A 15,598-nucleotide genomic window follows, 5' to 3' on the forward strand; every position below is an offset into this window, starting at 1 on the left:
GAATATAAAATGGTTACATTCAGAGGATTGTCTTCAAATATTTCCCTGATGCCTAGAATTCTTCCCATATATATCAGAGTTAAGATATACTGCAGCTGTCGAGCAGCTGTAATGATAGCCCATTACACATTACAGAGCAAGAAACTAGTTTAATTGGTTCCTTATAAAGAGGCAGTCTTGGCCTTCGTATATAATTTGGGTTATAATTCACTGGAAGCAGCCTAAAGGGGATTTTTCTGTTATTTTAATCACCATGACTTCATTCAAAGTCTTCTTTCAGATCAGATTAATAATCCTGTCTGGTAATATTCCATATATTTCACCTAAACTTTCTAGACAACTGGCTAGCTACAGGGGAATGAAAATTTGTAATGCCGCTACAGTGTTCTCCATGGCCATACTGGAATGTAAAGCAAATGACACACCTTCGGCAACTTTTCCTTATTTGGGTTCCTCCTTATCCTATTAATGCAACAAGTGGATTCCTAAGATCTTATACACTGATTGCTTAACTTTTTCTTTCTGACAAGCATTCAGCATGTGATAACATCTAGCTGTTTGTTAGCTTGTTCTCTTTGTCAGATCCTTTGAACTGATTAAACAGCTTATCAAACTGATTTTTCATCACGTTCAAAGCTGAAACCTGCTCCATCACTTTCCATCAAAGAAGGTAAGATTACAAAGTTGCCAACACATTAGAGACCTCTGAAAAATCTCTTCCATTCCTACTTTTCTCTGCTATTGCATTTCACATCATCTCTGCAAATACCTTACCTTAAGTGGTAGTGCCATGTCTTCTGAAAAAAAAAATTGTATGCAACCAGTTATACAGATTAAAATGGTGCTAAGAAACACTGTGGTGTTTTACTGTGGCAAAGCAGTTGTTTCAAACAATTGATAGGTCCTGTTTCAACATCACTGATATTTCTTAAGTTAGAATTTCATGGTCCACAGTTCGTGTAAAAGTCCTAATCAAGTAACCTAAATATCCTCTTTAAAGACTGTATAATTACATTAAATGATGTTTCCCATGAAAAGATAAACCAAAGGCACAGGGATTAACGCAACCATTCTTGGGCAAAGCTTTCTAAGAAACTAGGAAAAATTAATTTAACAGATATCCATGTGGTATAACAGCAGCATGATGCTGCTCCCTCCTCAGTACATCATCTTAGGTTCCTACAGCAGATGACAATGTGGTCTCCAATGCACTTCTGGCATTTTGCTTCCTGTGGTTTTGAGGATTTTCTTTGCAGTGTCACAGGGCTACTAAATACTCTTCAAGAAAAAATGGTTGCCAGAGCTACAGATGATTATTGCAACTCCAAAAACCTTTCTTTTTACCAACTCATTTCTCACATGCTAAAATCCGAATGCAGCAAATAAATTGTGTGTATACATGTATAGAACTGAAACCACTCTTCTGCTTAAAATTAACCAGGGACTTAATTATACGCAGGCTAAATTAGCTGCCAAGTGCTCTCTTGTGCCAACATTCTAATTTAAGGGAAATAGATTTATTTGCAGGTGCTTGGAAATTAACCAAAAGGTTTAGTGGTGCTGTGTCAAAAGCTCACTGTGCGTTTTCCATGGAATTTATCCAAGAGATATGTCCTGTTTCTAAATGCCAGACACTACCTATATAACTAATAGGTCACTGTGAATTTTAGTTTATGTAAACAACTTGTGCAGAACATGCAGAAGGTATCAGAGTTCAGTCTGCCTGCTGCTAGACTGAGGGAATACAGCGAGGGTGAGCTCATCCTACTTCCATTTTCAATGTACTTTGTGATTTTGAAGTTTAACTTCAACACACATGTTTATTCATTTGCAGCTCAGTTCAAAGAGTAGCTGTGTGGCAAGTAGAGAACAAAGAGTACCTGAAAGGGTCACAGGCTAGAAAATATCAATCAGTGATGATCTTGTTTTTCCTACAGTGCTGCTCTCATAGTCTGTCTTTAGACAGGCTTGAGAAAGGAAAAGAACATGAAATACATTGTCCAACAGCAGCCTGGAAAAGACCCTGTGGCTTAGTCTAGACACAAACCTCTTCCAATTTCTCTTTACTAAAGGCGAAGGAATAACTTGTGGGTGATCTTTGCCTATTACATAATCCGTCCACCACAAGTGTTGGGAAGATCCATGGCTCTATTAATTCTCTAATTTCCTTCTCACATTGCCTCCTTGACACAAAAGCACATTGACATCTGCCTACTCATCACAAGTGTCTTACTGACTGGCATAAGTGTTAAAATGTAGTCTTAATCTAGCTATATATCAGTTTGTATGTGTAAACCTGCAAAGTTCAAAGGAAGATAAGTTTTTCAGGGAAGTAAATGATATCATGTTTGCCAAACAGCCAGGCTTAGAAGAGCTCATCTGTACAGTAATACTGTTTATGGGTGTCTGTCAAAACTTTGTCTCATCACTATGCCAGGCCACCTTGCACCAAAATTAAAATATATTCTTCAGGTCAATGTTATATCATGTTTTGACCTTGGAGCCTCTGAGCTCAAATAAGAGTGAAAAAGTGACAGCAAATTTGAAAGAACTGTCAACCCAAAGCCTAGCAAATACACAAGGAAGGAGGATCCTGGGCTGTGTTAATAGCAGTGTTGCCAGTAGATTGAGGGCAGTGATTATTCCCTTCTGCTTGGCACTTGGTAGATGGCATCTAGAATACTGTGTCTGGTCTGGGGGCCCCAATACAGGAGAAAGATCAGTTAAACCAGTGCACATCCAGTGGAGGGCCACCATGATGATTGGGGGCTGGAGCACTCCTATGAGAAAAGGCTGACAGACCTGGACCTTCAGCCTGGAGAAAACAGCTTTGGGGGTGACCAAATAATGCCTTGCCAGTAACTGTGAGGAGGTCACGGAAAAGACAGAGCCAGGCTAATACAGCAGCGCATGGTAGGAATGCCAGAAACAACAAGCACATTGAAGCAAGAGAAGTTCAGACAACATGTAAAGAAAAACTTTTTCACTTTGAGGACAGTGACAGTGAAAGAGTTTGCCCAGAGAAGAAGCACAGTCTCTGTCCTTAGAGGTTTTCAAGATCTGACAGGATAAAGCCCTGGTCCAATCTCATATATATGCCTCTTTTGAGAAGAAGGTTGGTTTAGAAACCTCCTGAAATCCCTTCCAACTTAAATTTTCCCATGATCCTATGCAATATTCTTAAGAGAAGGGAGATTAATCTAGTTGGGTGTCTTCTGTGTACACTTACTCAGGACATTAATTTTTTGCTGCTAAACTCAATCTCATTTATCAGTTTCATAAGTGAAGGGTACGAACATGTTATCACAGGTACAGCTACAATGATCATACTTTTTACATTTTAGTGTTGCACAGACATACTGCCTACCGCTAGCTTAAATCATCTGCTTCACGTAGTAGTCACATTCTGGCTCAAGTCTGAGCAGACATTTATGGATTCAGATGGAGTCTTCAATTGAACAACAACTCCCTCCTCCCCAGTAAGAAAGGAGTAAGGCAGTTGAATTGCCAGTAATCAGTCAGATATGGGACACTAAGATATGACATTTTAAAAGCAGTAAGTCCTACTCTTTATTTGCAAACATCAAAGGATAATTTGAGTAACTGTACTTTCCAGTGTACCTATTTCTCGGGTACCTGGACAAAATTTATTTTTAATCTCAGATCTTCTCACAGGTTCTATTTATAATGGAAAGCAAGGGGCATGCATACCTACAAAAACATCTGCATTTAACAATGTCTATAAATGCTATTATATTCAATGATATTAGAATTAATTAATGATAGTTAATTGCATTACTATATTAAACGCTAATATAAAATGCAACCAGGTAATTGTTTAAGAAAAGGTGATCTTCACCTCTGCTAATGATGAATCTTCCCTCAGTCTCAGGCAAGGATAAAAAGAAAGACCCTCATGTCCTACTTATTCTGTGTTTAAACACAGAATCATAGAATCATAGGTTGGAAAAGACCTCAAAGATCATCAAGTCAAACCATCAACTCAGCACCACCATGCCTACTAAACCACATCCCGAAGTGCCATATCTACACGTTTTTTGAACATCTCCAGGGACGGTGACTCCACCACTTCCACGGGCAGCCTGTTCCAATGTCTGATGGCTCTTTCAGTAAAGAAATTTTTCCTTACATCTAATCTAAACTTTCCTTGATGCAACTTGAAGCCATTTCCTCTCGTCCTATCGCTAGTTACTTGGGAGACGAGACCAACACCTGCCTCACTACAACCTCCTTTCAGGTAGTTGTAGAGAGGAAGAAGGTCCTTCCCTCAGCCTCCTCTTCTCCAGACTAAACAGCCCCAGTTCCCTCACCCGCTCCTCATAAGACTTGTTCTCCAGACCCCTCACCAGCCTCGTTGCCCTTCTCTGGACACTCTCCAGCACCTCAATGTGCTTCTTCTAGTGAGGGGCCCAAAACTGAACACAATACTCCAGGTGCAGACCTACCAGTGCCGAGTACAGGGGCACGACCACCTCCCTGCTCCTGCTGGCCACGCTATTCTTGGTACAAGCCAGGATGCCGTTGGCCTTCTTGGCCACCTGGGCACACTGCTGGCTCACGTTCAACCGGCTGTCAACCAGTATCCCAAGGTCCTTTTCCGCCAGGCAGCTTTCCAGCCACTCTTCCCCAAGCCTGTAGCATTGCATGGGGTTGTGGTGACCCAGGTGCAGGACCCGGCATTTGGCCTTGTTGAACCTCATACAGTTGGCCTTGGCCCTTCGATCCAGCCTGTCCAGATCCCTCTGCAGAGCCTTCCTACCCTCCAGCAGATCAACACTCCCACTCAACTTGGTGTCATCTGCAAACTCACTGAGGGAGCACTCAATCCCCTCATCCAGATCATTGATAAAGATGTTAAACAAGTCTTTTCCAACATAAATGATTCTATGATTCTATTAATAAGAGGGAATTAAATGGGAGGGGAGAGGAAGAAAAGGGAGAAACTGTTGTGTTAAGAGAATGTCATCACTTGAGGTTGAGACTTCAGGAGGCAATTGCAAAAGGCAGCTAGGATAAAAGAGAGAGGACCTTGAAAGGAATCTGCAAAGAGTGTGGAAGAAGAAAAAGGGGAAGATATAGTCATAGATAACTAGCAGACCTCTAAACGAGTGGACAAGTAGAATGAATGAATAGACTGAGGGATGGGAAATTCTAACAGAATTCACTTCACTCTAAAAGGAGCACTGGCCATGCCGAACTGCCTCAGGAAGATCCTGTCTGCCTCTCTTTCTCTACAGCAGCCCAGTCTTTCAGTGAGTGAACCAGTCTTCTAGGAGCTGATGTGGAAGCCTTCCCAAACCTTTATCCAGGCTGCTGCAACCACAGACTGCCTCAAGACACTGCAAAGTTGGTGAAGAAGTTAGCAAAGTACGTTTTACTGACCACTGGTTAATATATTTTGTATTACTGCCCAAAATATACACAAAGCTACGCATCATTACTTGATTGATCATATAGGGTTTTCTTGAACTATGCTATGTGCAGGTACAAACCTGCACCTTGTTGCCACGCCATACGGATCCCAAAGACTGAAAGCAAAGTTTTAGTGCATACATTGGAATCAATAAATACAGAAAAGATCTTTTGTCATATATACAAGTATATATACACACCTACTTCTATCATGCTAAGGTGCTAAACACTGCCAAAAATAACTCCACGATATTTTATAGTTTTTGTCATACAGGGTTTAAAGTTGCAAGAGCGTGTGTCTGCTGTAGAAGGTGCAAGTGTGTTATTTCTGACACTAGATGGCAGGAGATTGAAGTAAATTATTTCCAGTGGGTCAGAGTAGCCTTCTTAAGAAATCCGTCTAAAAAACCAATGCCTGCCGTTTTGTAAATCAGGTAATGAAATCAAACTGAAAGATATAGTGAGGATTCTGCAATAAAGCAGAACAGATTTTTATGTTTTTAAAGCTCTTTCTTGGAGAATGACTGTTTGTTCAAATAGACACATATAACCTCAGTAATGAGATGGACTTCATCATGGGTTAAAAAAATGGTGGAACTGATTCCACAAATTTCAAATCCAGTGAAGTTTTCCCAGATGTGATTAGAAGCCAGTGGTGTATTTAGAAACTAAATTACATGTAAGAAAATTGTGAAAACCTCGAACCTCGAAGTCCATGTTTGTTAGAGAGATTGGGACAAAACCTAATGGGAAAGACCAGGCTATTCCTCATGTAAAGGCTTTTTGTATCTTCTACTAAAGTGCTACTTAGCACAGCTAAAGGAAATAAACTGGATTAGAGGCACTGAGATCGATAAGTTAAAGTTCATACCTACCCTTTGCTCCTGTGCTGGTTTTAGCCTGGACGGAGCTAATTTTCTCCTAGTAGCTAGTATGGGGCTGTGTTTTGGATTTTTGCTGAAAAGTGTTGATAACACAGGGATGTGTTTGTTATTACTGAGCAGTGATCATACAGCATCAAGTCCTTTTCTGCTCCTCACACTGCCCCACCAGTGAGTAGGCTTGGGGTGCACAAGAAGCTGGGAGGGGACACAGTCGGGACAGCTGACCCCAACCAACCAAAGGGATATTCCATGCCATATGGCATCATGCTCAGCATATAAAGCTGGGGGAAGAAGAAGGAAGGGGGGGGACACTAAGAGTGATGACGTTTGTCTTCCCAAGTAACTGTTACACGTGATGGAGCCCTCCTCTCCTGGAGATGGCTGAACACCTGCCTGCCGATGGGAAGCAGTGCATGAATTTCTTGCTTTGCTTCGCTTGTGTGCATGGGTCTTGCTTTACCTGTTAAACCGTCCTTATGTCAACCCACAAATTTTCTCACTTTTACCCTTCCAGTTCTCTGCTCCATCCCATGGGGAGGAGTGAGCAAGCGGCTGTCTGGTGCTGAACTGCCAGCTGGGGTTAAACCATGACAGCTCCCTTCTAAAAGTTTTTTCTTCATAGTCCCTGGCTTAAATCTGCACTAGTTTTTGGACAGGAATCTTCAGTGTTATCAGTGCTTCTTAATGCAATTCTTATAAGTATCCCTTGTGATTTGTCACACAGCATCATGTTGTCTGAGAGGGACAGACGTACTACAACAGCCTTCCTACAGAGCTGATAGATTCTTTGGGCTGCAGGGAGTCACTTGCCCCTTACAGCAGCTCTTGCTTTAGTACTGGACTTGCAAATAGACAGTGCCTCGTCCAGCTCTTCAAGCCCAGGAGGCTGATGTGCTGCCGGAAAGCTGGAAAATGAGAAATATCAGGTATGCCTTATGGGCGGGGGATTTTTGTTATGGGTTTATTTTTTAAAATTAATAATTCTTGATAGGACTGCCTCCGTCAATTCTTACGATTTTCCAGAGGTGTTGCTGTCACTGGCAATTGAATCTCAGGACAAGCAGGAGAGGTGCCTATTCCACACGCTTAGTATGAAAGAGATTGTAAAGAAGGGAATGTGGCATTGTTACTGAGAAGTTTTGATGATCAGAGTAAGTAGTTCCTGGTCCGTTGTCAAAAGCAGACCCTGACGCTTGTTCTGCAATTACCTATATCATGCCACAAGTGATCTGCCCTAGCTAGAAAGACAGAATATATCTCCACAGCTACATGGGGCTGCCCTGGAAAAACAGCACAGTGAGCTGTGGTGACATATGGTCATACTGATTCTTTGATTTTAACAACTTTGAGTGTCATTGAATGCCTGGAAGGATACAAGACCCCAAAAGACATCCTCACTCTTGCATTCACTGAGTGTTTTGTCAGCCTGTTTCTTTCTAAGAAACATGTTTTAGAGCAGTTACTAGTTACATCCATCACACAAGGCTGTAGTTAAGATAATACAGAGCCAGTAAGACTAGCTGACACTTTTCACTTTTCATTAATTGCTCTCTGAAAATGAGGAGTATCATTATACCTCTTTTCTAGACAGGGAAACTTAAGCTGAGGAAGATTATGTAGTTTGTGCAGGGTCATCTGACGGCTAGGAGCAACATCCAGTCAAAAAGTTAAGTCCCTCAGTCTCGTGGCCCCAGATTCTAGCCACTGTCTCCCAATAGCATGGTAAATACCCATAAATAGGGTTTGGTTCCTTATGTCATCTAGTAACTTTTGCTTTTATATTGATATTTTATAGGTAGTGGGTGAGTAGGAGGTCAGCTAATCGCTGGTAGTGGAAACTGGCCTAGTCCCGATTTCCTGCTAAACCACCTCAGCTGATGGTCCCTTCCACATTTAATGTGGATCCTATCAAATACAGGATACTTGTCTCAGATGTTGTAAAATAACCATCTACAAACAGGAAAAGTAGGTCATACTGAACTTAAACCACACAAATGATTCTCTGTAACTCATTGCTCCTCTGCTTGTTACACTGGTTGAATTTGGTTTGTAAGTAAATGCTTTCCCGTAGTGACTTTACATTTACTTCCAAATCAGAAATGAAAGTCCTATATTCCTATATCAAACTTAATACTTATATCCATAGAACCCTGCTTAGGTGATTCCTATTAATTACAATTTCCTAATAACCACCACTTTCTGTGTTCATCTGTCAGCTAGTTGTTAAACTATGAATTTGCACTTTATTGATATTGCATAGAGCTATTTTTGATTTGTGCTAATCAGAATGTCAGGCAATATAAAATTGCATACTGTACTTCTTAGAAGTCTGAAAGTATTGCACCTTTATGGCAAGCAATCTAACTCCCAGAGGGGTAGCTTATACTTTGTGAACAAATGTCAAGCATCCTTGATTTAAATCTTTTGAGGTAGTTTTTTTCACAAACCATACTGACTAGCATTACTGAATCACAGAATGTTAAGGGTTGGAAGGGACCTCTGTGGGTCATCTAGTCCAACCCCACTGCCAAAGCAGGGTCACCTACAGCAGGCAACCTCTCCACTCCAACTACCACTCTTATCTCCACTGCAGCCCTCACATTTTTTTTCTAATTTCGCCCTGTAGCAACCACTCCTCTGTCTTACCTAGAAATTGTATCAGACCAACAAGCCTTATGCCTAGCTGGATCAGCCACTTTGCCTTTATAGTATATAATATGAAACAGCATTTGACTTTTCCAGAAGCTTTTCAAAAATCCAGTATTTATTTAAAATCACGAGGGGCTGGGATACAGCTTCTCTGGCCATGCTGATTAATGTATATTTTTTATCCCTTGTTAAATATTGTTTATGTTCCTCCTTGATTACTGCAGAAATGAATTCCTGATTCTCTTGTGGTATAAGGATATAACGTTGCTTCTTTCCAAACACAGAACAGGTTTTCCTATTAAACACTTCTGCTATTTCTACATTATTACTAACAATTTATCCATCAAGCAGTTGCTCTTTGCCACTGCTAGGATTTACACTGTACCAAATGTATTTAAAACCTTTTGTTTCTGCTCTTGCCAGCCATGAATTTCTTCCTGATGGCTTCGGGTCCTCTTATAATTCAAAATTTATGAAGTGCAGAAAATGTGTATCCATAGCTGTATATTTCTAATTTTTTCTCATTGCATATTTCTTTTTTGTAGTTGTTGTTTAATTGCTGCACCTATTTCACTACTGAACCAGGATGGGTTTCTAGACAGTGCTGTCCTGTTTCTTGGGAAATAGAAATTGTTTAATTGTGTCTTCAGGCCATAAAATAAATTCTCTTTAAAGAACATTCAATTCATTACAGTTTTTATTTCCATATATTAGAGTGATGTTTAGGAAACAACTCGTCTTTTTCCTTTAGCCTTTAACAAATCCCAAGCAGTGCCCTTCCTGGGCTTTGTTAACATATTGATCCATAAGTATTCAAGATCCCACAATTCCTTCTTAATCAACTTTCAAACAGTTAACACTATTTAATGTGAAAGACCTTACCGTTTATGGTTTTTACTCTCTTTGCCCTTGCTACATGAGTTAAAAGCAGTTTCTCTGCAGTAGGTTAACTGGCCTTTTTGAAGTATTACAGAGGAAGACTGTATTACAGCTGTTCTAGAAAGAGATGCCCTCAATTATCTGCATTTCTGGTTGGTAACTGAGAATATTGATAGAATGTGCAACTACCTCTAAACCACCCGATGGTATTTTGAACACCAAAGATGTGTGGGATGGAAGGAAACAACATGGCACTTCTCTTGCCATGGAAGGTAAGAACATATTCCAGTGGAGGGATGATACTGCCTTCAGATAGCTGTGTGGCAATTTCCTCTTAAGTATTGACCTTCCCAGCTGTTAGAGAAAGCTCTAGATTATCAGTCTGAATCCTTGGATTTAATCCAAAGAGAACTGTCTCTGAGCTAAGAGATTTTTGCTATGGAAACTGTTTCCATGGTGCATGGATAATCTAATTCTGAGTATCAGATGTATCAACAAATTTGACAGAGTCTGACCAAAGTACATATAGACTTATTTTCCATTTTCTTGAAAACAACAGTATTCTCATCTGCAGTTACTTGTTTATGCACAGTGATAACTGCGTCACAGAAAACAAAATGGGATTCTGCCAAAATACTTCCATATTAATGAAGATGTTGCTTGGATAGACTAGCTCTGACAGTTCCTATGGATCTTCACAACCAAGCTTTGCACTAATAGAGGGCAGCAAACTGTAATTCATTCCCAGGGAAAAGATCCCACAGCTCTTCTTACTTGGTGTCTTAGAATAAGGGGAGTTTTCACTCTGTGTAGCCCAGGTTCAAATATGTTCATTGCTTGTCTGGTGCATGTTTTGGGCAGCAAAGCAGGACACCATCTGGGCTGGGGGAAAAGAAACCCACAACTTTTAAAATTTAGCAAGGTAGTTGAATTGATAATTGCATAATTGAATTGACAATCGAATCTGAATTTTTTCACCTGGAGAACTTATCTACTATGCTTACTTAAGCTTCACGTATACCTGGGCTAAATGTTATTGGAAATTATTATCCCACTTCTACAGTCACACAGAGATTGAAGGATGATATATGAAACACTTTTAACAGTGCTGAGAAACAGCAAAGAAAGGCGTCACTTAGAGAGGTAACAAGTTGGCATCCACTAACGCACTCAGAAAAGTGAAAGACGGTTTAACACGCTCCTAAGGGGTAAAGGTATCTTCTACTCTGCTTGGCTGTTACTGCTCAGTGTTTTCATGTGTTTGTTTGTGGACAGTAACACAGCAGCTGAAAAACATTTTTTTTAAATGTATTGCTTTCAGGTTTTTTTTCTTGTTTCACCACAGTGAAACAGCCTACCAGAGACAAATACATTTTTACATTTGCGAGGGCAGGGTGGGGGGAGTATCATTTGTTTATATAGGGAAGTTTAATCAATCCAAGTAAAAATAAAGGTGCGAAAAATTTGCACTCCTGCCACTTGTTGTCATCCCTGAAATCACCACGTTTAAGAGAGCAAAGAGTGATGGAGACTGCCTCCCACGCAAGTTATCAAACACTAGGTACTTTATTTAATGAAGAAAAAGAGATACTGCATTCAGATCACATACTATATAAGGTCTAGCTTAGAGGTCTCGCTTAGATAACTCTCTCCATCAACAACAAAGAGAAAAGGCTAAAATGTCATTTAAAATGTTCTTTAACTATATCACATGTCCTTCCTGCACTGTAACGCTGTGTGAAACGGCATTACCAACAAGGATGTCAGGTGAAAGCAACTCTTGGTCTGCCCTGGAGCAAAATATTAATGAGAATCTTCAGCAATTTTTTACTTTCCTTCTACAAACTGTTTTCAGTCCTTTCTCTTAGTAAAGAGTTAGAAACAGTTTTATAGGTTGTCCTTTAAAATTCTTGAAGGAACAGGCCCTCAGCAGCAGATTAATACAGAAAACTTTTTAGGCGTATTTTAATCTTTCAGTGCACGTTTCTGGATCCCACAACTTCCACCAGAGAATGAAATGATGAAATTCTCATGATTAAATTCTTTCCTGAACCAAATTTATGTAAAGTCAGCGCTTGTTAAGTGAGTAGAATATTTTTCAAATTAACTCAATGGCTGGAAATTCAAGTAGAGTGTTAATCAGAAATATGGGGGTTTGAGTTCAGATTATTTTTTTGGCACAGCATTTTCCTATTTATGACCACACTGCAACTTCTGGTACCCAAAAGCTTCTGCCACCCTGCCTCTGCTGGTTTTGTAAGCACTCACCTCTGTTGCGAACTGCAAGGCGATGCGTGTGTTCACTGCTTCAGCTACCAAGGTGGAGCAGATAAACATCAAGTTAACGTCAGGGAGCAGAAAAGCTGGCCTCTCCCTGGGGACGGGGACAGGGACAGGCCCAGGCCAGGACGTGGGCCCAGCTTGGTGGGGCCCATGGCTGGGCAGGGAAGCCGGGGACACCAGGACAGCCCCAGCCCCAGGCATCGGGCACCTCCCTGGGGATGGGAACAGGCCCAGGCCAGGACGTGGGCCTGCGGGTGGGCCGAGCTTGGTGAGGCCCACGGACAGGCAGGGCAGGGAGCTCAAGATCGGCCCTGCTGAGGCTGAGAGGGGGCCGTGGGCAGGGTGGGGGGAGGGCAGGTGGGGCCCTCGGGGCCCTGGCAGTTCTCCACCTCCCACCTGAGACAATTTCCTCTCATGGCCGAGCTCACGGGCACTCACAGGGGGGTTTAAAGTTGGTGACAGACAGGTGGTATTGTCTCACCGTAATGCTGCCTGCTTGTAAGCCGCAAAGATGCTCGCATTAAACGCGCTTTTGGGGGCCCTCTTGTTTTTCTCCTCTGTTCTCTTTTCCAATATATTTTAGCAGATGTAGACTTTATTCCCTGGCTTTTCAACGTTTCAGAACTGGAATGACAGAATCCTGTAATACCAGAATTTTTGACCATTTATGTTTTCCAGTCGTTTCAGCATTTTTCAGTATTCAAGTTGCATAAAGCTCTGGAGTACATGCTACCTAATTATATACAGTTTCAAGCTATTGAGGCATCCAGATTTGAAGGAGGACAATCAAAATATCATTCCAGGCACAGATGGTAAAATGACCTGATAATTATCAGGCAATGTTAAGGGCGAGAAAGGGAGGAGAAGGAAAGACACTCTTCATGCCAGTGCAGCTGACAGATAAATTCACAACTCAGTAGTTTCTGTTTCACCTACCTCCAGTATGACATTCTGCGTAATGTTCCCTTTCCTCCCGGCAGATACAATGACAGCCCACTGCAGCACGTCTGCAGCTGGGAGTTGTCTGGGGAGTCACACACCACACTATTGCACTGAACTTACTCTTTCCAAAGTACTTTTCCCTTCTAAATATTTTCATATGTGCACATATGGTAAATGCTAGCTGATACAAATAAAACCTCAGCACCTGTCATCTTTCGTGCACACTGGCTGCTATATAGCAGTTACAAACACAGTTTGCTGGTTCAGAAGTCACTTCGATTTCTCACAGTGTTTCAAAATAAACATTGTTATTATTTTTCCTTTAAACATTATAAAAAAATCATTAGTAGGTATCAAAGGATTGCAAATAATGTGTATAGTAAAACTGGATACTGAACATCATCTTTCATTGTGAATGTGCTGTTCCCCTTACAGTAAAAGAAATGAAACTGTATCTAAGCCTGAGTATGCTCAGACAAATTTGAGACTCTGTGAACTAGTGTGTTTGCCTTTTAAATTAAAAATACAATCTAATCAAATTCACTAACAGCATATGTTCCACTGGTTATTGTCAGGAGACCCAAATGCTAGACTTCGAGTTGGCAATGACTTGCTCTTTCACCTGAGGCAAATCATTCAGCCTCCCCGTATCTTAGTATCACCATCTGCAAAACAGCTCAAAAATACTGGTTACACGAAGCTAGAGGAAGGCGCCCACCTTTAATGACTGCAAAGTACAGAAGTTCAGAGAGGGCTGGAGGAATGTGCAGTACAAGTTCAATGTATTACTAGACACAAATCATTTGTACAGAAAGTGCATACACATGATTTATGTAGGAGGTACAAGAAAATTCTAAATTGTCATCTTCGTATTTCCCAGTGTGAAATTCGCACCAGGACAGAAAAGCTAAGGAAACTGCTTGGCTAATGGAAGACTGACTTTTCACTCAAATGAAAATCCTTTAGGTTCAGATATAGGAAATCTTTTTAATGTTGTTTCTCTATGAGTGCTAGCAAGGGTAAAGAGACATCTGAGACAAAGTCTATGTACAGTCACATTGCAATTTGTTTATGCAGTTACATACATCTCTCACAAAAAAAATAGAGTTTAAGAACTGTCATGAGCAATACTTTCTTTCAGAACTCTTGGCCAAAAGTTTAAAACCAAGTGGCCACATGCGTCTTAAAGCAGAATCTCACGACAGAACAAGCTTTCCTTCACAATGTTCCCTGCCGTAGATCCTTCAAAGAATATTTATTTCTTCTATAGGTAGTTTTAAGAAGGAATTCCATACATATAAAGAAAGCTGTGAACACAAGCATAGCAGTCTTTCCGAGACTAAAACCATGCTCAGGAACAGAATTAATCAGGTTACGTAACACTGTCGTCTGATGTTATCTATCAGTTTGGATTCTAAAGACTCCTGCAGGGCCTTCTGTTGATGGTTTGTCCATTACACATCTCATTTCCTTTAGCTGCTTCTAAACCATATCCGTATTTAAACCTCTGTAATTTCTACAAAACAGAAAAGATTATTTAACCTTTGTTCCTGCCCTTCTGTAGAGTAACAGGATAATAGCAGAACAGAAGACAGAAATGCTTTAAGTGAAAGTTCCATTTTTTCACTTAATTGAATCATTTTATAACAGTCCAGTGCCATTGGCACAAGTCCAAATAAAATGACTCAGTGATAGTAATGCAGCATCCCCAAGTAAGCTGAAGACATCATGTCAAGATACTTAAATGCAAAACTCATCCATTGTGAAGACACTTGTAACTCATTTTAGAAAGCTAATTACATCTGAATACGCTCCAAGGCAACGCTCAGCACTGGTTCATTGATACAAAACTAGCTGGTCATTTATTCTTTCCTGTGCTGCCATGTCTGGGGCCGTAGCAAGGGCAGGGCAATGGTGACACCCTCCCGAGTCGTCAGCAGACCCAGCAAGAAGGACCACAGACCTGTGTTAGGAGGTCGGGCAGGAGGTTGCAGCAACTCAAAGGAGATGGTAGTGGGGATGGTTGGGGCAGAATGTGCTTCTGTATGCAGGTAGACCTCCTACACACAGAAGCACAGACACCCCTAAGAGTCTTGCCTCCGCAGTGGCCTAGTACCCCAGCTCACTTCAGACTAGCTCAGGTGCCAACAGCAGCCTGTCCCTGGCAGGGCAAAGCTCAGCACAACCCAAATCATCGAACCTGGGAGTGGGTAAGACCTCAGGCTATCAGCTCTCTGTTGCTACAGTAACACTCCTGACTAGGGAAAGTGGTTAGGTAAAGTTAACTCAGCCCTGGCACTCACACATGGATTACAGAATCACAGAATGGTAGGGGTTGGAAGGGACCTCTGTGGGTCATCTTGTATCGCTTTCATGATCTTTTAAACCCCAAACCAAATTTAGCACAGAATCAGCAGGGCCTATTGCACTGTCCTTCATCCCTCCAGGTCTCTGTGTGAGTTAAAACAAACAGAGGCCGGATCTTGAAAAGGACATTGCACTCAGTCAACTTCAATCTTTTTTAACTA

The sequence above is a fragment of the Opisthocomus hoazin genome, chromosome 3 (assembly GCF_030867145.1).
Source record: "Opisthocomus hoazin isolate bOpiHoa1 chromosome 3, bOpiHoa1.hap1, whole genome shotgun sequence".
NCBI lineage: Eukaryota > Metazoa > Chordata > Aves > Opisthocomiformes > Opisthocomidae > Opisthocomus > Opisthocomus hoazin.